This window comes from Somniosus microcephalus, chromosome 11, assembly GCF_052327205.1.
Source record: "Somniosus microcephalus isolate GS21.2 chromosome 11, FLI_Smic_1.0, whole genome shotgun sequence".
NCBI classification, from domain to species: Eukaryota; Metazoa; Chordata; class Chondrichthyes; order Squaliformes; family Somniosidae; genus Somniosus; species Somniosus microcephalus.
The window spans coordinates 226,418,231-226,445,369 of NC_140997.1; the positions used below are offsets into that span (position 1 = coordinate 226,418,231).

The 27,139-nt window shown below is 47.3% G+C and overlaps 1 non-coding gene across 1 annotated transcript; it reads right to left on the bottom strand.

The window, feature by feature from the left end:
• Positions 1-9,191: 9,191 nt before the first annotated feature.
• trnan-guu (transfer RNA asparagine (anticodon GUU)) lies at positions 9,192-9,265 on the bottom strand. Its single transcript has one exon. It is a non-coding gene; the product is annotated as a tRNA-Asn (tRNA).
• Between the last annotated feature and the right edge of the window lie 17,874 nt (positions 9,266-27,139).

Genomic DNA, 27,139 nt, shown 5'->3' on the forward strand with positions numbered 1-27,139 from the left:
ATGGTAGAACACTGAGAAGTGCAGAAGATCAGAGGGATCTTGGTGTGCATGTCCACAGATCCTTGAAGGTAGCAGGACAGATAGATAAGGTGGTTAAGAAGGCATACGGGACACTTGCCTTTATTAGCCGAGGCATAGAATATAAGAGCAGGGAGGCTATGCTTCAACTGTATAACACACAAGTTGGGCCGCAGCTAGAAAACTGCGTGCAGTTCTGGTCACCACATTACAAGAAGGGTGTGATTGCACTAGAGGGGGTGCAGAAGAGATTTACGAGGATGTTGCCTGGGCTGGGGAATTTTAGCTATGAGGAAAGATTGGATAGTCTGGGGTTGTTTTCTTTAGAACAGAGGAGGCTGAGGGGAGACCTAATTGAGGTGTATAAAATTATGAGGGGCCTAGATAAAGTGGATAGGAAGGACCTATTTCCCTTAGCAGAAGGGTCAATAACTAGGGGGAATAGATTTAAAGTAATTGGTCAGAGGTTTAGAGGAGAAATGTTTTCACCCACAGGATGGTGGGGGTCTAGAAACTCACTGCCTGAAAGGGTGGTAGAGGCAGAGACCCTCGCCACATTTAAAAAGTACTTCGATATGCATTTGCAGTGCCGTAACCTACAGGGCTACGGACCAATTGTTGGAAAGTGGGATTAAGGTGGAGAGCTCTTTGTCGGCTGGCACGAACACGATGGGCCGAATGGCCTCCTTCTGTGCTGTAAATTTCTATGATTCTATGAAACAGATGAAAGCAAATAAAGCCAAGTAAAAGAGAGGCAAAAATACAACAAGAAAACATCACCCTATGATGCACCTTGTTTCAGTCACTAAGCACACCTGTTGAAATAGCTCAGTTGGGAGAGTGTTAGACTGAAAATCTAATGGTCCCTGGTTCAATCCTGGGTTTTGGCAGCGGAGGTGGCCCTTCTTTTGTGTCCCATTATCACCTCCCTTTGCCTTGCAGCATCATCGCTGTTTCTGGTTTAATCACTCCTGCACTCCACTCTACCCCTTTGGGTTCCTTACTGTCTCCATCCCTTTTTCATTCTTAGATAATAATCAATAATTATTAAAACATTAAGAGGCAAAATTAAGGAAAGCTGCAAGAAAGAGAAAACTTGGGACTTTGCTGTTACAAACTTTCTGCTGCATCTTTTTTCAGTGCATGGCTTCCTTAATAAATGTGAAAACTTGGGACGTTGTTTTTAACAAACTTTCCCTTGCCTGTTTCTCCTTAATCTGGACTCGTAAATTTGAATAAAAATACTGCAAGAGAAGCAAGAAAAATATCAGCTGAAACCCGGGATGGAACCAGACACCTTTAAATCTTCAGTTTAACTCTCTCCCAATGGAGCTGTTTCGGCGACTCCGCAGCGCGGTGTTGCACTGCCCGCAGAGTCTGTCGACACCACACTCAGGCTTCTGCACATGGTCTTGACTCCATCACCAGGCCGCAATGTTACTTAAAGCAAGGATCCCTGCACTGCCCGTCGTGTCCGTGCCGGCCGACAAAGAGCTATCCACCCTAATCCCACTTTCCAGCTCGTGGTCCGTAGCCCTGTAGGTTACGGCACTTCAAGTGCATATCCAAGTACTTTTTAAATGTGATGAGGGTTTCTGCCTCTACCACCCTTTCAGGCAGTGAGTTCCAGATCCCCAACACCCTCTGGGTGAAAACATTTCTTCTCAACTCCCCTCTAATCCTTCCACCAATTACTTTAAATCTATGCCCCCTGGTTATTGGCTCTTCTGCTAATGGAAATAGGTCCTTCCTACCCACTCTATCTAGGACCCTCATAATTTTATACACCTCAATTAGGTCTCCCCTCAGCCTCCTCTGTTCCAAAGAAAACAACTCCAGCCTATCCAATCTTTCTTCATAGCTCGTAAATCTCCTCTGCACCCCCTCTAGCGCAATCACATCCTTCAATTCAATTCAATTCAATTTTATTTGTCATATATGCAGCAGACGTGTGTACTGCACAATGAAATGTTGATTTTTACTAGTCCTCCCAACATTGGAATAAATATGGCATAACAATGATAAAATACTAATAGAAATACAGTAATAATAAATAAAACAACAGTAATAAATAATAATAAATTAATCGTTCATGAGTCTTATGGCCTGGGGGTAGAGGCTGTTTTGAAACCTGTTGGTACGAGACCGTATGCTTCGGTATCTCTTACCGGACGGGAGCAGGGCGAAGAGGTTGTGGCTGGGGTGACTCGCGTCTTTAATAATTCTCAGGGCCTTCCCCTGGCACCTCTCGGGGTAGATATCCTGCACAGCAGGTAGTTTAATTCCTATAGTATGTTGTGCAGCTTTCACCACCATCTGTAGAGCCTTGCGGTCTGTAGCGGTGCAGTTGCCATACCAGGTAGTGATGCAGCCGGACAGGATACTCTCAATGGTGCACCGGTAGAAGTTGGTGAGAATCTGGGGGGCCATTCCAAATTTCTTCAGTCTCCTGAGGAAGAACAGGCGTTGGCATGCCTTCTTGGTTACAACGTCGATGTGATGTGACCACGTTAAGTCCTCCGTAATGAATACACCCAGGAATTTGAAGCTGCTGACCCTCTCCACCTCAGCCCCTTCGATGTAGATTGGGGTGTGTCCCTCCCCCTGCCGCTTCCTGTAGTCCACGATCATCTCCTTTGTTTTGCTGATGTTGAGGGAGAGGTTGTTGTACTTGCACCATTCTCCTAGGGCTCTTACCTCCTCCCTGTAGCCTGTCTCGTCGCCATCTGTGATCAGGCCTACGACAGTAGTGTCATCAGCAAACTTGATGATGGAGTTGGAGTTGTGCGTGGCCACGCAGTCGTGGGTAAACAGGGAGTACAGAAGGGGGCTGAGCACACAACCCTGGGGAGCTCCCGTGTTCAGGATCAGTGTGGAGGAGGTGTTTCTGCCTATTTTCACCACCTGGGGTCTTCCCATCAGGAAGTCCAGGATCCAGTTGCATAGGGAGGTGTTAAGTCCTAGCTCACTGAGCTTGTTGACAAGCTTGGAGGGGATAATGGTATTGAATGCTGAACTATAATCAATGAACAACATTCTCACATAGGTGTTTCTCTTATCCAGGTGTGATAAGGCAGTGTGCAGTACAGTGGCGATGGCATCATCCCTAGATCTGTTTGGGCGGTAGGCAAATTGGAGTGGGTCCAGTGTGTCAGGTAGTAACGAGTTGGTGTGGGTTTTGACCAGCCTCTCAAAGCACTTCATGATGACAGAAGTGAGTGCTATGGGGCGGTAGTCGTTTAAACAGGTTACTTTTGTTTTTTTGGGGACTGGAATAACCGATGTCATCTTGAAGCGGGTGGGGACTACAGACTGGTACAGTGAACGGTTGAATATATCCGTAAACACGGCTGCCAGCTGGTCAGCGCATGCGCTAAGGACACGCCCAGGGATTCCATCTGGACCGGGTGCTTTGTGGGTGTTCACTCTCTTAAAGGTCTTGCTCACGTCAGCCACGGAGATTGAGAAAACCCGGTCGTCCTGAGCCGCGGGTGTCCTTGTAACAGGCCAGTTGTTGTTGGCCTCAAACCATGCGTAAAAAGTGTTAAGCTCATCCGGGAGAGAGGCATTGCTGGGCATGACACAGTTGAGTTTCCCTTTGTAGTCTGTAATAGATTGTAGTCCACTCCACATCCTTCGCGAATCTGAGCTATGATAGTGTGACTCCACTTTGTCCGTGTATTGTCTTTTTGCATTTTTGATGGTTTTTCTGAGGTCGTACCTTGATTTCTTGTACTCATCCATATCCCCAGAGTTGAATGCGATGGACTGTGCTTTTAGCATAGCACGGATATCGCCATTTACCCATGGTTTCTGGTTGGGAAATGTTCGTACAACAATCCTCGGAACAACGTCGTCTATGCACTTGTTTATGAAACTAATGACTGAATCTGTATATGTGTTGATGTCATTGTCCGAGGCATTCCAAAACATATCCCAGTCAGTGGAATCAAAACAGTCTTGTAACATAGCGTCTGATTGATCCGACCACCGTTGTAGAGATCTCATCACAGGCTTTTCCTGTTTCAGTTTCTGCCTATAGGTGGGTAGCAGCAGGATGGAGTCGTGATCTGATTTGCCGAAGGGAGGGCGGGGGAGGGCCTTGTATCCATCCCGGAATGGAGTGTAAACGCGATCTAGTGTGTTCTTGGCTCACGTTGGGCAGGTGATATGCTGATGGTATTTAGGCAGTACTTTCTTCAGATTGGCTTTGTTGAAATCGCCAGCCACGATGAATGCAGCCTCTGGATGGGAAGTTTCAAGCCTGCTAATGATCCCATACAGCTCGTTTAGTGCCCTATTTGCGTTGGCCTGTGGTGGAATATACACCGCTGTAACGATCACGGATGAGAACTCTCTCGGGAGGTAGAAGGGTCGGCATTTGATCATCAGGTGTTCAAGATCGGGTGAACAAGAAGATGTAAGTAGTTCCACGTCGGAACACCAAGAATTGTTGATCATAAAGCATACTCCACCCCCTCTATTTTTCCCCAAGTCCTTTGTTCGGTCTAGCCGGTGAATGTTGAATCCCTCTGGTTGAATGGCCGAAGCTGGTGTCGATGGATCAAGCCAAGTCTCAGTAAAAATCAAGACATTGCAGTTCTTAATGTCTCGCTGGAAGGTGAGCCTCCCTCTGAGTTCGTCCAGCTTATTGTCCAGTGACTACATTCGCCAGGAGAATACTCGGAAGGGGGGTGGTGGTGTTCATGTCGCCTCAGCTTCACTAATGCACCTGCTCATCTGCCCCGCTTGCGCCGTCGTCGCTTCCTGATCACAGGAATGAAGTCAGGTAAGCAGGTGGGAGGGTAGATGGTAGTAGCAGCAGAATCCCAGTTCGAAAAATCGGGGGTAGGTCCTATATCTCCGGACGATCTTATGTCCAGAAGTGATTGACGGTCGTAGCGGATAAGCGAAGAAACAGTACTTACAAAATTGTTTAATAATAACAATAAAATAATAAATAAAGTGGAAAGTTGTGGACGAGCTCGTAAAACAGCGGCTACCCTCATAAGCCATACAGGTTGGTTAAACAGTAGAATATTTTTTTAAAAACAACTAAACTACTAATACTAAAACTAGAATGCTAAATACTAAACAGTAGAACACTAAAAACTAACAGTACGATATATTAAAATACAACATTAAATACATTAAATACATTAAACAACTAAATTACTAATACTAAAACTAGAGTGCTAAATGCTAAACAGTAGAATACTAAAAACTAACAGTACGATTTATTAAAATACAATATTAAATACATTAAATACATTAAACAACTAAATTACTAATACTAAAACTAGAGTGCTAAATGCTAAACAGTAGAATACTAAAAACTAACAGTACGATTTATTAAAATACAATATTAAATACATTAAATACATTAAATACAACATTAAAATACCAGTTGGGGAGGAGCTCGTAAAACAGCAGCCATACAGGTCGGCGCTGATGTCATCCTTCCTGTAGTGTGGTGACCAGAACTGTACGCAGTATTCTAGCTGCGGCCTAACTAGTGTTTTATGCAGTTCAAGCTTTCTGTTGCATGTTTTTTCAGTGCATGACTTCCTTATTGCAAAGTTGTGACTTTGTTTTTAACAAACTTTCTCTTGCCTGTTTCTTCTTAATCTTAGACTCGTAAAATTGTGTAAAATACTGCAAGAGAAGAAAAAAACCACCTGCCGAAACCCGGGATGGACCAGGGACCTTTAGTCCAACGCTCTCCCAACGGAGCTATTTCGGCGGATACCTTTGATACTGTGCTTCCCTGGGTGGGCTTGAACCACGAACTTAACAACTGAACGCGCTAACCGATTGCGCCACAGAGACCTGCAGGTCTGCTATTCCACAGCACTGTGTTACACTGCCCGCAGAGTCTGTCTACACCACACTCGGGCTTCTGCACATGGTCTTGACTTCATCACCAGGCCACAGTGTTCCTTAAATCAAGGATCCCTGCACCACAATCCTGGACACACGCCCCCTGGGTTGTGTGCTCACTCCTAACACCAGGAAAACCTCAATGCTTATTTTACAGGGTTGGTTTTTTAAAATGAACCGTCCAACAACATCAGAAGTAATAAACCCCGCAAACTCTGCAGATTTGAAACAGAAAATGGAGGAAATGCATGCGGTGGCGGGGCCAATGATCCCGTTATTCCGCATTACAAAGTTCCATTCGACCATCGCCCTGCTCTTGCTGACCTCCACTGGTTGCCTCTCTCCCCCCACCCCCTCAATGCATTCAATTCAAAAAACTCATTCTTGTTTACAAACCCCTCCATGGCCTTACACCAGCCAACCTCTCCAGCCCTGTGTCCCAATCTGTATTCTTCGGTCTTCCAACTCTGGCCCAATGCTCCTTAGAACTTATCTCTTTGACAAAGCTTTTAGTCATCTGCCCGAATTTCTCCTTATGTGCCTCGGTGTCAAATTTTGTTGTATAACGCTCCTGTGAACGTTATACTACACTAACGGCGCTATATAAATCCCAATTGTTGTTGTATATTAATGAGCCTGTCATTGAAACTGAAAACAGTGACAATCTGGGACAATGAGGAGAGATTGTGTCGATTGGGCTTATACTCACTGGAGTTTAGAAGATTGAGAGGGGATCTCATCGAAACTTATAAAATTCTGTCAGGCCTGGACAGACTAGATGCAGGAAGGATGTTTATGATGGCCGGGGAGTCCAGAACCATGGGTCACAGTCTAAGGATAAGGGGTAAGCCATTTAGGACTGAAATGAGGAGGAACTTCTTCACCCAGAGAGTGGTGAACCTGTGGAATTCTCTGTCACAGAGGGCGGTGCAGGCCAATTCATTAAATATATTCAAGAAAGAGTTGGATATATTTCTTAAGGCTAAAGGGATCAAGGGATATGGGGAGAAGGCAGGGACAGGGTACTGAATTTGGATGATCAGCCATGATCTCATTGAATGGCGGAGCAGGCTCGAAGGGCCAAATGGCCTACTCCTGCTCCTATCTTCTATGTTTCTATGTTATCTCGTTTCGGACTCTTCCAGTGGGCACTCATACATGAGATAGTGAGAGAAACTCTGCTCTTGCATTCCCAGCATAGGGTTGTCTGGTAGAAATTCACTCTTGGGACAGAGGTAGCCGGTATAATTGACAGATCTACTGGCCAACCCCTGGACAGGAAAGTCATGGGGAAATCTAAGAAACTTCCTGTCGCGGGAGAATACAAAACTCACAGGTTGGAGGTCAGTTGGGGAAATAAAATCTACTGAAGGAGGTAGGTAAGGCCGAGGCCTGTTGACCTAAAGAAGGAATCCGAGCAGGTCCAGAGGAAACCTCAGTGTGATTCAGAGATAATGTTGATCAACAGAAAGTGCTACGTAGCCCACTGTGTATCAAAACCTTTTATAAATGTAAAAACCTCGATTGAAACTTCTCTGCTCTGGAAATAGCCTTAGAATCTCAAGTCTGTCCTCATATCTATAGTCCCTCATCTTTGGCATCATTCTTGAACTCAAGCTGATTTATCCTCCATCTTGGTAATACTGAGGCCAATTGTAAGACTTTCACTTTGCCCCAGCTGAAAACAGCAAGCTCAGTCCTGACTAGGGATTGAACCTGGGACCTCCCGGACAATACCGTCATTAATGCACCAGGTGAAGAAAGGTTTCTGGGAAAGTCCATGCCAGAGGACCCTTGGGTCACCGTCTCCTTTACAACAACAACTCGCCTTTAAGGTAGAAAAACCTCCCAAGCTGCTTCACCAAAGCCTAACGACGGAAATTCGAGGCTGAGCCGAATGCTATGGGGAAAGAACAGGGGGGCGGTGGGACTAATTGGAGAGCTCTTTCAAAGAGCCGGCACAGGCACGATGGGCCGAATGGTCTCCTTGTGTGCTGTAAGATTCTATGAGAATGCTGGAAACAAGCAGCAGGTGAGGCAACATCTGTGGAGAGAGAAACAGATGGAAGCAAATAAAGTCAAGTAAAAGAGAGGCAAAATATCACAAGAAAACTTCACCCTATGACATAGCTTATTTTATCCACTACGCATGCTAACCGAAATAGCTCAGTTGGGAGAGCACTAGACTGAAGATCTAAAGATTCCTGGTTCAAGCCTGGGTTTTGGCAGGGGAGGTGGCTTGCCTTTTGTGTCCCATTATCACCTCCCTTTGCCTCGCAGCATCAGCCCTTTTCTGGCTTAATCACTCCTGCACTCCAGTCTATCTCTTTGTCTTCCTGACTGTCTCGCTCCCTTTTTCATTCTTAGATAATAAACAACAATTGTTAAAACATTAAGAGGCAAAGATAAGGAAAGCTGCAAGAAAGAGAAAACTTGGGACTTTGCTGTTACAAACTTCCTCTTGCATCTTTTTTCAGTGAATCCTAGAAAGTTACAGCACAGGAGGAGGCCATTCGGCCCATCGTGTCCGTGACCGGCCGACAAAGAGCTATCCAGCCTAATCCCACTTTACAGCTCTTGGTCCATAGCCCTGTAGGTTACGGCACTTCAAGTGCATATCCAAGTACTTTTTAAATGTGATGAGGGTTTCTGCCTCTACCACCCTTTCAGGCAGTGAGTTCCAGACCCCCAGCACCCTCTGGGTGAAAACACTTCTCCTCAAATCCCCTCTAAACCTCCAACCAATTACTTTAAATCTGTGCCCTCTGGTTATCGACTCCTCTGCTATGGGAAATAGGTCCTTCCTATCCACTTTATCGAGGCCCCTCATAATTTGATACACCTCAATTAGGTCTCCCCTCAGCCTCCTCTGTTCCAAAGAAACCAACCCCAGCCTATCCAATCTTTCCTCATTGCTGAAATTCCCCAGCCCAGGCAACATCCTCGTAAATCTCCTCTGCACCCCCTCTAGTGCGATCACATCTTTCCTGTAATGTGGTGACCAGAACTGCACGCAGTATTCTAGCTGTGGCCTAACTAGTGTTTTATGCAGTTCAAGCTTTCTGTTGCATGTTTTTTCAGTGCATGACTTCCTGAATAAATTTGCAAAGTTGTGACTTTGATTATAACAAACTTTCTCTTGCCTGTTTCTCCTTAATCTTAGACTCGTAAAATTGTGCAAAATACTGCAAGACAAGCAAAAAAACCATCTGCTGAAACCCAGGATCTTTCGTCTAAGTCTCTCCCAACTGAGCTATTTCAGCGGATACCTTTCATCCATTTCATAAAATGCACGTCCCTGGGTGGGCTCGAACCACCAACCTTTCGGTTAACAGCCGAACGCGCTAACCGATTGCGCCACAGAGACCTGCAGACCAGCTTTTCTGCAGCGCTGTGTTGCACTGCCCGCAGAGTCTGTCTACACCACACTCAGGCTTCTGCACATGGTCTTGACTCCATCACCAGGTCGCAATGTTTCTTATAGCAAGGATCCCTGCACCACAATCCTGGACACACGCCCCCTGGGTTGTGTGCTCACTCCTAACATCAGGAAAACCTCAATGCTTATTTTACAGGGCTGGTTTATAAATGAACCATCCAACAACATCAGTAGTAACAGAAACATAAAAACATAGAAGATAGGAGCAGGAGTAGGCCATTCGGCCCCTCGAGCCTGCTCCGCCATTCAATGAGATCATGGCTGATCATCCAAATTCAGTACCCTGTCCCTGCTTTCTCCCCATATCCCTTGATCCCTTTAGCCTTAAGAAATATATCCAACTCCTTCTTGAATATATTTAATGAATTGGCCTCAACTGCCTGCTGTGGCAGAGAATTCCACAGGTTCACCACTCTCTGGGTGAAGAAATTCCTCCTCATCTCTGTCCTAAATGGCTTACCCCTTATCCTTGGACTGTGGCCCCTGGTTCTGGACTCCCCTGCCATCAGGAACATCCTTCCTGCATCTAGTCTGTCTAGTCCTGTTAGAATTTTATAAGTTTCAATGAGATCCCCTCTCATTCTTCTAAACTCTAGTGAATATAAGCCCAATTGACCCAATCTCTCCTCATACGTCATTCCTGCCATCCCAGGTATCAGTCTGGTGAATCTTCACTGCACTCTCTCCATGGCAAGAACATCCTTCCTCAGATAAGGCGACCAAAACTGCACACAATTCTCAAGATGTGGTCTCACCAAGGCCCTGTACAACTGCAGCAAGACATCCTTATCCTCTCGCTATGAAGGCCAGCATACCATTTGCCTTCTTAACTGCCTGCTGCACCTGCATGCTTACCTTCAGCGTCTAGAACCAGGGGTCATAGTCTCAGGATAAGGGGCCATCCATTTTAGACTGAGATGAGGATGAATTTCTTCACTCAGAGGGTTGTGAGCCTTTGGAATTCTCTGCCCCAGAGGGCTGCGGATGCTGAGTCGTGGAGTATATTCAAGGCTAAGATCGATAGATTTTTGGACTCTAGGGGAATCAAGGGTATTGGAGATCGGGCGGGAAAGTGGAGTTGAGGTCAATGATCAGCCATGATCTTATTGAATGGCGGAGCAGGCTCGAGGGGCTGTATGGCCTACCCCTGCTCCTAATTCTTATGTAATAGTAGTGCAGCCTGCTTTGCAGTACACGATTGACTGTAATTCACCTGCGTTAAATGCATGAACAGGCTAGATCAGTGCAAGAATTAAATGCGCAACTTTTTACCATGTTTCAGCTCTAGGCCCATAAATGAGACCTGAGATCTTCTGTTCGCAACCTCGACGTCCTATTTGACACTGAGCTGAGCTTCCGACCCCATATTCACTCCATCACCAAAACTGCCGACTTCCACCTCCGTAACATCGCCCGTCTCCGCCCCGCCTCAGTCCATCTGCTGCTGAAACCCTCATCCATGCCTTTGCTCCACCATTGGCGCTCTGCCTTCAGCTGCCTATGCCCTAAGCTCTTAATGCGTCTTAAAGGAGGAGAGAGAGGTAGAGAGGTTTAGGCAGGGAATTCCAGATCTTAGGGCCTCGGCAGCTGAAGGCACAGCCGCCAATGGTGGAGCAATGAAAATCGGGGATGTGCAAGAGGCCAGAATTGTAGAAGCACAGAGATCTCGGGGCTGGAAGAGATTACAGAGATAGGGAGGGGCGAGGCCATGGAGGGATTTGAAAACAAGGACGAGAATTTTAAAATCGAGGCCTTGCTTAACCGAGAGCCAGTGTCGGTCAGCGAGCACAGGGGTGATGGGTGAACGGGACTTGGTGCGAGTTAGGGTTGTGGGGCTGGAGGAGGTTACAGTGATCGATAGGGGGGGGAAGCCATGGAGGGATTTGAAAACAAGGATGAGAGTTTTAAAATCGAGGAGTTGCCGGCCTGGGAGCCAATATAGATCAGCGAGCAGAACAGAATGAAATAGCTTTTATATTTCTATATTGGTCATTTCGAAGCATGGGCCTTACATTAAACATCCGTAAGACAAAGGTCCTCTACCAACCTGCCCCCGCCACACAGAGCTGCTCCCCAATTATCACAATCCACGACAAGGCCTTGGACAACGTGGACCACTTTCCATACCTCGGGAGCCTACTGTCAACAAGGGCAGACATCGACGACGAAGTCCAACACCGCCTTCAGTGTGCCAGTGCAGCCTTCGGTCGCCTGAGGAAGACAGTGTTTGAAGACCAGGACCTCAAACCCGGCACTAAGCTCATGGTCTACAGGGCAGCAGTGATACCTGCCCTGCTGTATGCCTCAGAGACAGGGACCATGTACAGCAGGCACCTCAAAGCACTGGAGAGGTACCACCAACGCTGCCTCCGCAAGATCCTGCAAATCCATTGGCAGGATAGGCGCACCAACGTCAGTGTTCTTGCTCAGGCCAACATCCCCAGCATCGAAGCTTTGACCACGCTCGATCAGCTCCGATGGACGGGTCACATTGTCCGCATGCCCGATACGAGACTCCCAAAACAAGCACTCTACTCGGAGCTCCGGCACGGCAAGAGAGCCCCAGGCGGGCAGAAGAAATGCTTCAAGGACACCCTCAAAGCCTCCTTGAAAAAGTGTAACACCCCCACCGGCACCTGGGAATCCCTGGCCCAAGACCGCACAAAGTGGAGGAGAAGCATCCAGGAAGGCGCCGAACACCTCGAGTCTCTCCGCCGGGAGCAAGCGGAAGCCAAGCGCAAACAGCGGAAGGAGCGCACGTCAACCCAAGCACCCCACCCACCCACCCCTTCAACCACCGTGTGCCCCACCTGTGACAGAGACTGTAGGTCCCGCATTGGACTCATCAGTCACCTGAGAACTCATTTTTAATGTGGAAGCAAGTCATCCTCGGTTCCGAGGGACTGCCTAAGAGAAGAAGAAGAAGGTCATTTGAAAAATCCAGCTGCTCAGTTACTGCAAAAAGCACAATAAATACATGAAAGCTTAAAAAATAATTGTACTGCAACTCAAAGTCAATGCAGCCCAGCACAAAGTAAGTTGATTTGCTTAAAAGCATCTTCTTGCCGCTGGTTATCACTGCTTTATCTCATTGCTGGGTTTAATTCAATCTTTCTCGCCTCAAAGGATGTGCGTGTCTCCAAACAACCGTTGCCAGGGACTGAGGCAAGTGATCCCCATGGCGATTCGCTAGTCGACTGCAAAAGGGGTTGGAGTACAAAAGTAAGGAAGTCTTGCTACAATTGTACAGGGCTTTGGTGAGACCACACCTGGAGTACCGTGCGCAGTTCTGGGCTCCTTATCTGAGGAAGGATATACTTGCCTTGGAGGCGGTGCAACGAAGGTTCACTAGATTGATCCCTGGGATGGACAGACTAGATGCTGGAAGGATGTTCCCGATGGTCGGGGAGTCCAGAACCAGGGGTCATAGTCTAAGGATAAAGGGTAGGACATTTAGGACTGAAATGAGGAGGAATTTCTTCACCCAGAGAGTGGTGAACCTGTGGAATTCTCTGCCACAGAGGGCGGTGGAGGCCAGTTCATTAAATATATTCAAGAAAGAGTTGGATATATTTCTTAAGGCTAAAGGGATCAAGGGATATGGGGAGAAGGCAGGGACAGGGCACTGAATTTGAATGATCAGCCATGATCTCATTGAATGGCGGAGCAGGCTCGAAGGGCCGAATGGCCTACTCCTGCTCCTATCTTCTATGTTTCTATGTTTCTATGAGAGATGACATGAATCAGTCATTCATGAAAGAAAGACTTATGAAATAATACTGAGCAGCCTGCGGGTGGCGCTGTCCAGGGAGAGTATAAATACTCGGGCACGGGCCCAGCTTGCGCAGGACATTCTTAACAGGAACGAGTGAAGGACACAACTAGACCTCCATGTTGTAAAACAGTTGATTAAAGCTTTGTTTAACGCTTAGACCAAGTGCCTAGTAGTTTTCTTACGTCAAGAGGGTTGCCATATGAGGAGAGATTGAGTAAATTGGGCCTATACTCTCTGAAGTTTAGAAGAATTTTTTTTTTTTTTTTTTTTTTTATTCATTGGTGGGATGTGGGCGTCGCTGGCTGGCTAGGCCTGCATTTAGTGCCCATCCCTAATTGCCCTTGAGAAGATGGTGGTGAGCCGCCTTCTTGAACCGCTGCAGTCCATATGGTGTAGGTACACCCACAATGCTGTTAGGAAGGGAGTTCCAGGATTTTGGCCCAGCGACAGTGAAGGAACGGCGATACAGGCCCAAGTCAGGATGGTGTGTGGCTTGGAGGGGAACTTGTCCAGGGAGAGTATAAATACTCGGGCATGGGCCCAGCTTGCACAGGACATTCTTAACAGGAACTAGTGAAGGACACAACTAGACCTCCATGTTGTAAAACAGTTGTGATCTCATATATAAGATTCTGAGGGGGATTGACAGGGTAGATGCTGGGAGGTTGTTTCCCCTGGCTGGAGAGTCTCGAACTAGGGGGCATTGTCTCAGGATAAGGGGTTGGCCATTTAAGGCTGAGATGAGGAGGAATTTCTTCACTCAGAGGGTTGTGAATCTTTGCAATTCTCTACCCCAGAGGGCTGTGGATGCTGAATCATTGAGTATATTCAAGGCTGAGATCGATAGATTTTTGGACTCATGGGGAATCAAGGGATATGGAGATTGGGCGGGAAAGTGGAGTTGAGGTTAAAGATCAGCCATGATCTTATTGAATGGCGGAGCAGGCTCGAGGGGCCGTATGGCGGAGCAGGCTCGAGGGGCCATGTGGCGGAGCAGGCTCGAGGGGCCTTCTGGCGGAGCAGGCTCGAGGGGCCGTGTGGCCGACTCCTAATTCTTATGTTCTTATTCTTATGCCGCTTGCCATTCAAGCTGGTATTATTGGCTGCTGCATGTTTGCCTGGTTACATCTCTGGCCAAGGTTACTCCTTCTGGTGATAGTTGGCCAGGTCGCAGCCCATTCCTGAGCCTCCCTTACGTGATCCTTTCCATGTCACTTCTCTGGCAGCACCTCCCAAACCTGCGACCTCCACCACCTAGGGCAGCAGGTGCATGGGAACCCCCACCACCTCCGAGTTCCCCCTCCAACTCACACACACCATCCGGAATTGCAACATATATCGGCCGACCCTTTGTCGTCGCTGGGTCAAAGAACTCCCTCCCTAACGGCACTGCGGGAGCACCTTCACCACACGGACTGCAGCGGTTCAAGGTGGCGGGTCACCACCAACCTTCTCGAGGGCAACTAGGGATAGGCAATAAATGCCGGGCCTTGCCAGCGACGCCCACATCCCTAGAGTGAATTTTTTTTTTAAACTTCCACCAGGTGTCGTAAGCACCCTCCCAAATATGGATTGACGCATGCAAATGAGGTGGTGATGATTGAATGACGTCACGTCGTAGTCCATTAATTCGCCCTCAGTGACACCGCACGCTCATCACGCCAGCATTTAACCAGCGTCCCGTGTTGTCAGGGCCAGCTGAACGAATAAAAACATTTAAAGGGCCCACCCCCGCAGGTGCATTAGATCGTGGGACAATCGATACGCTCTCCCTCACTGACTGATTCTGCTGGGATAACCGGAGGCCTCGCATTTCTTTCTGCCTGGGGGCAGCCAGCCCGCCGCCCCCCCCCACACTGAAGCCGCAACAATGGGCAGAGTCCGAGAAGGAACACAGGGACAGGAGCAGGCCATTCAGCCCCTCGAGCCTGTCCTGCCATTCAATGAGATCACGGCTGATCTGTACCTTAATTCCATCTACCCGCCTTGGTTCTGTAATACCCTCGCCTCATAAAAATCTATCAATCTCAGTTTAGAAAATACTGATTTCTTTCAGTTCCTCCCTTTCATTAGACCCTATGTTCCCCGACATCTCTGGGAGGTTATTTGTGTCCTCCTTTGTGAAGACAGAACCAAAGTATGTATTTAATTGGTCTGCCATTTCTTTGTTCCCCATTATAAATTCCCCTGATTATGACTGCAAGAGACCTACGCTTGACTTCACCAATCTTTTTCTCTTCACATATCTATAAAAGCTTTTACAATCAGTTTTTATGTTCTCTGCAAGCTTACTCTGATACTCTATTTTCCCCCTCTTAATTAATCTCTTTGTCCTCCTTTGTTGAATCCTAAACTGCTCCCAATCCTCAGGTTTACTGCTTTTTCTGGCCAATTTATATGTCCTCTCCTTGGATCTTATGCTATCCCTAATTTCCCTTGTTAGCCATGGTTGAGTCACCTTTTTTGTTTTATTTTTATGCCAAACTGGGATGAACAAATTCTGTAGTTCATCCATGCGCTCTTTGAATGTTTGCTGTTGCCTATCTAACATCAACCCTTTGAGTGACATTCCCCAATCAATCCTACCCAACTCGTGCCTCATATCATCGTAGTTTCCTTTATTTAAATTCAGGACCCTAGTCCTGACCCTAGGCGGAAGTCACACCCCCATCCACATCAATGGGGCGGAGGTGGAAAGGGTGGCCAGCTTTAAGTTCCTCGGAGTCCACATCACGGAAGACCTCTCCTGGTCCCTCAACACCTCCTCTCTGGTGAAGAAGGCCCAGCAGCGCCTATATTTCTTGAGGAGGCTGAAGGGATGTAATCTGTCACCCCCGATCCTCTCTAACTTCTACCGCTGCACTATAGAGAGCATCCTGACAAACTGTATCACGGTATGGTACGGCAGCTGTAGCTCCCATGACCGGAAAGCTCTGCAGCGGGTAGTCAAAACTGCCCAACGCATTACCGGCACCCGGCTACCGACCATAGAACATATATATCAGAAACGCTGCCTACGGAGGGCACGGTCCATCATCAAAGACCCTACCCACCCCAGCCACAGTCTGTTCGCCCTCCTACCATCTGGAAGGCGCTACAGATGCATTCGCACCCGTACGACCAGATTTAGGAACAGCTTCTTTCCCAGGGCTGTCATCCTACTGAACTCCACAAATAAACACTAAAGCCTGCACATCTGCCGATGCACTTTATTATGGTCATATTTATGCTAATATATATGTATAAATGTATGTTGAAATGTTTAGGTGTCCTAATCCAAATTGTACACTCTCGGGAGCTGCAAGCCTACATTTCGTTGTACTGCACTTGTGCACTAACAATGACAATAAAAGTTGATTTGATTGAGTCAACTACTTCACTCTCCATCTTAATGAGGAATTCTATCATATTATGATCGCTCCGACCCAAGGGGCCTCGCACAACAAGATTGCTAATTAATCCTTTTTCATTACATAATACCCAGTCCAAGATGGCCTGATCTCTAGTTGGTTCCTTGACATACTGGTCCAGGAAACCATCCCGTATACACTCCAGGAATTCCTCCTCCACAATATTATTACTAATTTGGTTAGCCCAATCTATATGTAGATTAAAGTCACCCATGATAACTGCTGTGCCCTTATTGCACGCTTCTCTAATTTCCCTTTTAATGCCATCCCCAACCTCCGCCTTACTGTTTGGAGGTCTATATACCACTCCCACTAACGTTTTCTGCCCCTTGGTATTTCTCAGTTCTACCCATACAGATTCCACATCATCAGAGCTAATATCCTTCCTTACAATTGTGTTAATCCCCTATTTAACCAGCAATGCTACCCCACCTCCTTTTCCTTTTTGCCTATCTTTCCTGAATATTGAATACCCCTGGATGTTGAGTTCCCAGCCTTGGCCACCCTGGAGCCATGTTTCTGTAATCCCAATCATATCATATTTGTTTACCTCTATTTGCGCAGCTAATTCATTCACCTTATTACAAATGCTCCTTGCATTAAGACACAAAGCCTTCAGGCTTGTTTTTTTAACGCTCTCACATCTTTTAGAATTATTATTTACTGTGGCCATGTTTGATTTAAACCCTTGCTTTCTCTGACTGCCACTTTTGTTTTTCTCCTTCCTGCCTTTTGCTTTTATCCTTGTTTCCCTTTCCTCTGTCTCCCTGCTCAGGTTCTCAACCCCCTGCCATTTTAGTTTAAACCCTCCCCAACAGCACTAGCAAACACTCCCCCTAGGACATCAGTTCTGGCCCTGCCCAGGTGCAAACTGTCCATTTTGTACTGGTCCCACCTCCCCCAGAACCGGTTCCAATGTCCCAGGAATTTGAATCCCTCCCCCTTGCACCATTCCTCTAGCCACTGTGAGCTATGGGGACGGTTTGTGGTGGATGGATGGTATGTGGCCACCAGATGGAGACAAAGTCCCCCTCTCACTCCAATTCAGGTGACGGCCACACCCACCTCCAACACACCTGAGGCAAATCTACCCATTAGCTCAGCAGTTTAAAAGGCAAACTAGTGCATCCCTTCAGGGCCAGTACCTGAGGAGAAGGCCAGTACCTGAGGAGAAGGCCAAGACTGCTGTTGAAAACTGGCTTGCAGCTGCCACAGAGAGGTCTACTATTGAACCTGCGTGGGATATTGTTTAGTTCTGAGAGCCTGGAATGATCCCTGGACTGGCTGAGAAAGATCCAGTGGTAAAGTAACCCTGGCTTATTGTTTTTGGGGAAAATTGATTTAAGGACTGCCTTCCTAACCACCCGGGGCGGGTGATGGTTTTGTTCTTCATTTTTCTTTTTGCACGTCATATGTTTTTGGATTTTGCCAGACGTGAACCTTTTTTCCCTGTTTCTAAAAATAAAACACAGCTAACTGCTGTTTTTCATTTACCAATCTTGTGACTGTGCTTGTGTCCTCCATCCCGCATCAACACGCCCCTCGGACTAGGTGGTGGTTGATTACACCACGTATTCATCTGAAATATCCTTCTATTTCTACTCTGACTAGCACGTGGCACTGGTAGCAATCCTGAGATTACAACCTTTTTGAGGTCCTATTTTTTAATTTACCTCCTAACTCCCTATATTCAGCTTTTAGGACCTCATCCTGTTTTTTACCTATATCGTTGGTACCTATATGCATCATGACAACTGGCTGTTCACCCTCCCCTTCCAAAATGTTCTGCAGCCACTCTGAGACATCCTTGACCCTTGCACCAGGGAGGCAACACACCATCCTGGAGTCTCGTTTGTGGCCGCAGAAACGCCTATCTATTCCCCTTACAATAGAATCCCCTATTACTATAGCTCTAACCCTCTTTTTCCTCCTGTCCTGTGCAGCAGAACCACCCCTGGTGCCAGGAGGTTGGCTGCTGCTGCCTTCCTCTGATAAGCCATCCCCCCAACAGTATCCAAAATGGTCTATCTGTTTGAGAGGGGGATGACCACAGGGGAGTCCTGCACTATCTGCCTGTGCCTACTACTCTGCCTGTTGGTCACCCATTCCCTTTCTGCCTGTGCAACCTTTACCTGCGGTGTGGCCAACTCCCTAAACGTGCTTTCCACGATGTCTTCAGCATCGCGAATGCTCCAGTATGTATCCAATCGCAGCTCCAGCACCGCAATGCGGTCTGCCAGTAGCTGCAGCTGGATACACTTCCTGCACACATGGTCGTCAGGGACACAAGAAGTGTCCCTTTTTCCCCACATAGCGCAGGAGGAGCATACCACGGTACCGGACTGTCCTGCCATAACTTACCCTTTAATTAATTCAAATTAAATTAAATCAAATCAATACCACCAATTACGCTACAGTTGAATGATAAACTTAAGGGCCCTTGTTTAACAGCACTCCCCGCTACACCACAGAGAGCTTAGAAACTATAAACCACAAAATTTAAGTTTGGAAAAAAGGGAGAAATACTCACCAACTAATCACTTGCCTGCTTTCTGGTGACGTCACACATCGATTACTTTTTACTTCTCTCTCCCGCTCTGAGATTGGTAAACCTACCTGCTCCTCGCCGCCTTTATAGCACCGCCGCTCCGCTGCTGCTCCAACCAGGTCCGCCACCGCTCACCCCTGAGCGGCCCAGCTCTAATTCTAAGGCCATGTCCCGTGTTCCCTTTAAGCTGCGTGGCTGCCTGAAGCTCCCGCGCAGGTCGCTTGCCGGCTTTACAAGAGGAAAAAACCCCGCACGCGTGGGAATTTAAAGGGGACGTGCAGCCCGTTAAAGGGGCCGCGCACCCAAAAAAAAGAATTAAAGGGAACATTTTTTTTCTCTTCTGCTTCCTCCCACATTTCCTGCGGCGGTTTCAGTATTCTCTACAAATTGAGTTAATCCCACCCACAACCCGATTAAGAAGCACAGAAGTCGCTCCAGTCAGATAACGCTTTGTCCCCGGGGCTGCATTAGCTTTTTAAGCTACATTTTAAAAGTGGTTGAAATTCAATTTTGAATCCTGTTATTACTATTCTAAGAGGCACTTTGAAGTTGGGAAATATCCAGATGTCTCCATCAGTCTCAGTTAGTTGGCCGCTTTATGCATTTACTACCTGCAAATGATATTAGGTGGACCATCGGTTAGGACAGACCAGAAATAACACTGCAGTCCTTAAGGCCAGACCCAAAACCAGACACCTCTCGAGCGCCCACTCTCGTAAATATCTATCCCATTGCTCCTTCATTTTTTCCCCACTTTCTGCCTCCCTCGGGAGCCTGTTCCACACATTCGCCTCCCTCTGTGTAAAATAGCAAAATCTAAATTGACTCTGTGCCTTCCCCCTTGTTTCTGCCTGGACGCCAGCGGCCGCCATTAAATTTGACCCCGTAACCAATGTTCCCTCTAATTTTTTTTGGGTGCGCAGCCCCTTTAAGGGGCTGCGGAGCCCATTCAAATTTCCGCGCATGTGGGGTTTTTATTGTCCTGAAACCGGCAAGGGCGTGTGCGGGACCTCTAGACAGCTGCGCGGCTTAATGAGAACATTGCCCATAACCCCGTCAAGTTGGACCCCGTAAACCCCCCCCCCCCCCCCCCCCTCCTTAAGTTTGATCATGTGTCCCCTGCTTCTGGAGTTTGAAGCAATCACCAATATATTATCAGGGTTCAATTTACCTGCTCTGTTCAGAATCTTGAATATCTCGAGTGACCCTTCTGACATGAATCAGTCTTTCATGAAAGAAAGACTTATGAAATAATACTGAGCAGCCTACGGGTGGCGCTGTCCAGGGAGAGTATAAATACTCGGGCACGGGCCCAGCTTGCGCAGGACATTCTTAACAGGAACTAGTGAAGGACACAACTAGACCTCCATGTTGTAAAACAGTTGATTAAAGCCTTGTTTAACGCTTAGACCAAGTGCCTAGTAGTTTTCTTCGGTCAAGGGGTTTTTACCATTGTGAAATCGGCAAGGGTGTGCGTGGGACCTCTAGACAGCTGCGCGGCTTAACAGGAACATTGCCCGTAACCCCGTTAAGTTGGACCCTGTAACCCCCCCCTTAAGTTTGATCATGTGTAGTGTATGTACCTTTAAGAGAGAACTACTTTTACAGCTCCTGTATACTGTAGTACCGGCAGTAACCACACCTGTGTATATAAGCCTTGAGCATGCCTATGTACCCCCAGTCTTGAGACTACCCTACTCCAGTAAATACCTGTTGATTGTTAAGTTACAGCATCCGTGTGGTTATTGAAAAACATCATACACTCAGAATCACGGATCTAACAATGTGTCCCCTGCTTCTGGAGTTTGAAGCAATCACCAATATATTATCAGGGTTCAATTTATCTGTTCTGTTAAGAATCTTGAATATCTCGAGTGACCCTTCTTTAGAGTAAACAATCCCAGGCTCTTCAACCCTCTCCTTATAGAACTCATGTGCCTTAAGGTAGGCATCAGTTGGGTTTCTTCCATGGCTTGCTGTAGTATGGTGACTAGAATTGTACACAATACTCCAGGTGTGGCCATACCACTGCTTATTGTCACCTCCTGGGATCTGTGCTCAGTCCCTCTGGTTATACATCTCAAGATCCCATTAGCTTTCCTCACCGCTGCTATACATTGCACTGTTGGTTTCAGTGAGCATTCTACTAACATCCCCCAGATCCCCCTCCTGTTTTTTGTGTCCTGTAGCCCCTGGAGCCATTTAGTTTCTACTCCCCACGGTTTTGTTGCCTTCTTTAGTCTCATTACCTTCCGTTTGTCCACATTAAACTCCAATTGCCGCTCGTCAGCCCACCTTCCCAACCCATCCAGATCTCTTTGGTTGTAGTCTGCTTATTCCCAATTGTTTGAAACAATCATCCAATTTGACAAACCTCATTGAATCGTACAGCCCAGAAGGAGGCCATTCGGCCCACCGTGCTTCTGCCAGCTCTTTGAAAGCGCTATCCCATCAATCTTGGGGTTTAGAGGGTTAAATTATGAGGCCAGGTTGCATAAACTTAGCTTGTTTCACCTTGAATGTGGAAGATTGAGGGGCGATTGGATCGAGGTTTTTAAAACGTTAAAGGATCTATTACCTCTGGTGGGGGAATCAAGAACAAGGCCACACAATCTTAAAGGGTAGTGGAAATCTGGAACTCTCTCCCCCAAAAGGTTGTGGATGCTGGGGGGCAATTGGACCTTTTAAAACTGAGATTGACAGATTTTTGTTAGGTAAGGGTATCAAGGGATATGGAGCAAAAGCGGGCCAATGGAGTTGAGATACAGATCAGACATGATCTGGTTGAATGGCAGAACGGGCTCGAGGGGCTGAATGGCCTCCTCCTGGTCCTATGTTCTAGGTCTGCTCTGTCTGTTCCTGCGTTACTACTTGAGTGGAGTCTGTGTTTTTGTATGTGTGACTGTCTGTCTGTGTGTATATTTGTTTGTGTGTATGTTGTAAGCATGTTATTTACCTGTGCTTATGTGTGGGAGTCTGCAGAGGTGTCTTTATGTGTGTAGGTATGTACGTGTGTGTGTATCTTGTACCTGTGTGTGTGTCTTTGTGCATGTGAAGATTTACAACAACAACTTGTATTTATATAGCGCCTTTAACATAGTAAAACATCCCAAGGTGCTTCACAGGAGCGTTATAAAAATTTGACACCGAGCCACATAAGGAGAAATTAGGTCAGGTGACCAAAAGCTTGGTCAAAGAGGTAGGTTTTAAGGAGCGTCTTAAAGGAGAAAAGAGAAGTAGAGAGGCGAAGAAGTTTAGGCAGGGAATTCCAGAGCTTAGGGCCCAGGCAGCTGAAAGCGCGGCCGCCAATGGTGGAGCGATTAAAATCAGGGGGGGATGCGCAAGAGGCCAGAATTGGAGAAGCGCAGAGCTCTCGAAGGCTTGTAGGCAATGTTCCCTCTTATTTTGTTTCTTGGGTGCACGGCCCCTTTAAGGGGCAGCGCGGCCCATTCACAGTTTCGCGCAAAACTTTACATTGGAAAAAGCCAGTCTCGGGCTGCGCTGGACCGGCAGAGAGGTGCGCGGTGGCGCACTTTATAGGAAACGTTACTTGTACGGCTGGAGGAGGTTACACAGATAGGGAGGGGGGCGAGGCCATGAGGGATTTCAAAACAAAGGATGAGAATTTTTAAACTGAGACACTGTCGGACCGGGAGCCAATGTAGGTCAGCGAGCACAGGGGTGAATGGGTGAACGGGACATTAAGCGAGTTAAGATACAGGCAGCAGAGTTTTGGAGGAGCTCAAGTTATGCCAATGTCATAAAAGTGGAGAAAAAAAACCAAAGTTTAATGAAACTGTCAATTTTTTTTAAGCATCTTTTGAAATTATTATCATGGGAAATGACGGCTAATTGCAGAGCCAGAATGAAAAAAATTGCAAATGATGGGAATCTGACAAGAAAACTGAAAATCTGGGAATTTCATGGCAGCTCCGTCAGCAACTGTAAAAAGGAGGGGTCAGATCCTTCATTAGTATTAGCTGAGATCAGGGTCTAATCTCTCACCCCAGGGCAGCGCTGAAACATAGAAACATAGAAACATAGAAGATAGGAGCAGGAGTAGGCCATTCGGCCCCTCAAGCCTGCTCCGCCATTCAATGCGATCATGGCTGATCATCCAAATTCAGTACCCTGTCCCTGCTTTCTCCCCATACCCCTTGATCCCTTTAGCCTTAAGAAATATATCCAACTCCTTCTTGAATATATTTAATGAATTGGCCTCTACTGCCTTCTGTGGTAGAGAATTCCACAGGTTCACCACTCTCTGGGTGAAGAAATTCCTCCTAATTTCTGTCCTAAATGGCCTACCCCTTATCCTTAGACTGTGACCCCTGGTTCTGGACTCCCCGACCATCGGGAACATCCTTCCTGCATCTAGTCTGTCTAGTCCTGTTAGAATTTTATAAGTTTCAATGAGATCCCCTCTCATTCTTCTAAACTCCAGTGAGTACAAGCCCGATCGACCCAATCTCTCCTCATACGTCATTCTTGCCATCCCAGGTATCAGCCTGGTGAATCTTCGCTGAACTCCTTCCATGACAAGAACATCCTTCCTCAGATAAGGCGACCAAAACTGCACACAATACTCAAGGTGTGGTCTCACCAAGGCCCTGTACAACTGCAGCAAGACATCCTTGTTCCTGTACTCAAACCCTCTCGCTACGAAGGCCAACATGTCATTTGTCTTCTTAACCGCTTGCTGCACCTGCATGCTTACCTTCAGCGACTGGTGCACAAGGATGCCCAGGTCTCGTTGCACTTCCCCTTCTCCCAATCTATTGCCATTCAGATAATAATCTGCCTTCCTGTTTTTGCCACCAAAGTGGATAACCTCACATTTATCCACGTTATATTGCATCTGCCATGCTTTTGCCCAATCACCCAACCTGTCCAAATCATCCTGGAGTTTCTTGGCACCCTCCTCACAGCACACACGCCCACCCAGCTTTGTGTCATCTGCAAATTTGGAGATATTACATCTAGTTCCCTCGTCTAGATCATTAATATATATTGTGAATAGCTGGGGCCCAAGGACCGATCCCTGCGGTATCCCACTAGTCACTGCCTGCCACTCGGAAAAAGACCCGTTTATTCCAACTCTTTGCTTTCTGTCTGCCAACCAGTTCTCTATCCAAGTCAATACCTTGCCCCCAATCCCATGTGCCTTAACTTTACATGCTAATCTCTTATGCGGGACCTTATCGAAAGCCTTCTGAAAGTCCAAATACACCACATCCACTGGTTCTCCCTTATCTATTTTACCAGTTACATCCTCAAAAAATTCCAGTAGATTAGTCAAGCACGATTTACCTTTTGTAAATCCATGTTGACTTTGTCCGATCCTGTCACAGTTTTCTAAGTGCTCTGCTATTACATCTTGAGGGAGTGCTGCACTGTTGGAGGTGCCGTCTTTTGGATGAGACGTTAAACCGAGGCCCCGTCTGCTCTCTCAGGTGGATGTAAAAGATCCCACGGCCACTATTTCGAAGAAGAGCAGGGGGAGCTCTCCCTGGTGTCCTGGGGCCAATATTTATCCTTCAATCAACATCACTAAAAACAGATTACAGGAAACTCTCTTTTTACTGGCACCTAAATAACCGGAAATCTCTCTTAACCGGCAAAATTCAGGAGTAGTTTCAGGTAAGTTTTACTTCATATTAGTGGCCGTGTAACTGGGGTTCCTGCACCTGTTGCCATGCAACAGGGACGCCTGGATCTGTAGCTGTGTACGGGGCTCTCGTACCTTGGTAAGTATACCTCTCTGTAAGCTGGACTTTTTGATTAACTGGCAGCACGCCGGTCCCGTCGGTGCCGGATAATAGAGTTTCCTGTATCTGGTCATTATCACATTGCTGTTTGTGGGAGCTTGCTGTGCGCAATTTGGCTGCCGTGTTTCCTACATTACAACAGTGACTACACTTCAAAAAGTGCTTCATTGGCTGTAAAGCGCTTTGGGACGTCCAGAGGTTGTGAAAGGCGCTATATAAATGCAAGTCTTTCTTTCTTTATAACTGAGATCAAGATCAAAAGTCCTTTTCAGGAAGGGCACCTGCCGCCCTTCCCGGACTAGGCCTATATGTGACTCCAGTCCCACACCAACGTGGTTGACTCTTAACCGCCCCTCTGAAGTGACCTGGCAAGCCCCTCAGTCGTATCAGGGCAACTATGGGATGGGCAATAAATGCCAGCCTTGCCAACAATGCCCACATCCCAAGAATGAATATTAAAAAAAATCAGAAAACCGAGAACCAACTCCAACCGCTATAAAGAAAGAAAAAGACTTGCATTTATATAGCGCCTTTCATGACCACCGGACGTCCCAAAGCGCTTTACAGCCAATGAAGTACTTTTTGGAGTGTGGTCACTGTTGTAATGTGGGAAACGCAGCAGACAATTTGTGCACAGCAAGCTCCCACAAACAGCAATGTGATAATGACCAGATAATCTGTTTAGTGATGTTGATTGAGGGATAAATATCAGCCCAGGATACCGGGGATAACTCCCCTGCTCTTCTTCGAAATAGTGCCGTGGGATCTTTTTACATCCACCCGAGAGAGCAGACGGGACCTCGGCTTAACGTCTCATCCGAAAGATGGCTATCCGCCGCTGTTTCACCTTGTCCCTGCCGGTTAGTGCTGAGGAACATCTAGGCATCAAGGGGAGTGTGCCAGGGCAACTCATTAACACCGGTAAATAGCCACCCCCGCTGGGGAAAGGCTGCTGATCTACAGTGGGGTCAGCAGCGTCTGATAAAGAGAAAAGCTCGAATTCTTCCTGATCGTCCTGTTTTGATCCAAACATCTGGGACCTTTCCCAAGGGAAAAAACCCCACTGTAATGCAGTAGAGTGAAGTTATTCTATGCTTGTGGTGCAGATTTAATAACTGTTGGATGTTGTCAGTGGCCACTCTTTTATACGCCTCTGGCGCTCTCTGGTGTTCTGAATTGGGAATGCAGCAAAGTGTCCCGGCAGCTGGTGAGCTGCTGGCCTCGTTAGAATAGTAACATGACCTGGTTTGTACTGAGCTACAAAAAGCTTGACACTTTGAATTGACATCCATAATTTTAAAGAATTACGATGGAATAAAAGGCTCCGAGATTCAATATTCCAATCTAGGTTGAGAGGGTTGTCCTATGAGGAGAGAGATAATCGGGGGCACACAGTACCGCCACACAGTACTGCCCCCCGATTATCAAAATCCACGACAAGGCATTGGACAACGTGGACCACTTTCCATACCTTGGGAGCCTACTGTCAACAAGGGCAGACGTCGACGACGAAGTCCAACACCGCCCTCAGTGTGCCAGTGCAGCCTTCGGTCGCCTGAGGAAGAGAGTGTTTGAAGACCAGGACCTCAAACCCGGCACCAAGCTCATGGTCTACAGGGCAGCAGTGATACCTGCCCTGCTGTATGCCTCAGAGACATGGACCACGTACAGCAGGCACCTCAAAGCACTGGAGAGGTACCACCAACGCTGCCTCCGCAAGATCCTGCAAATCCATTGGCAGGATAGGCGCACCAACGTCAGTGTTCTTGCTCAGGCCAACATCCTCAGCATCGAAGCTTTGACCACGCTCGATCAGCTCCGATGGACGGGTCACATTGTCCGCATGCCCGATACGAGACTCCCAAAACAAGTGCTCTACTCAGAGCTCCGGCACGGCAAGAGAGCCCCAGGTGGGCAGAGGAAACGCTTCAAGGACACCCTTAAAGCCTCCTTGAAAAAGTGTAACATCCCCACCGACACCTGGGAATCCCTGGTCCAAGACCGCACAAAGTGGAGGAGAAGCGTCCGGGAAGGCGCCGAACACCTCGAGTCTCTTCGCCGGAAGCCAAGCGCAAACAGCGCAAGGAGCGCACGTCAACCCAAGCACTCCACCCACCCGCCCCTTCAACCACCGTCTGCCCCACCTGTGACAGAGACTGTAGGTCCCGCATTGGACTCATCAGTCACCTGAGAACTCATTTTTAATGTGGAAGCAAGTCATCCTCGGTTCCGAGGGACTGCCTAAGAAGAAAGATGAGGAGAGATTGAGTAGATTGGGCCTATACTCTCTGGAGTTTAGGA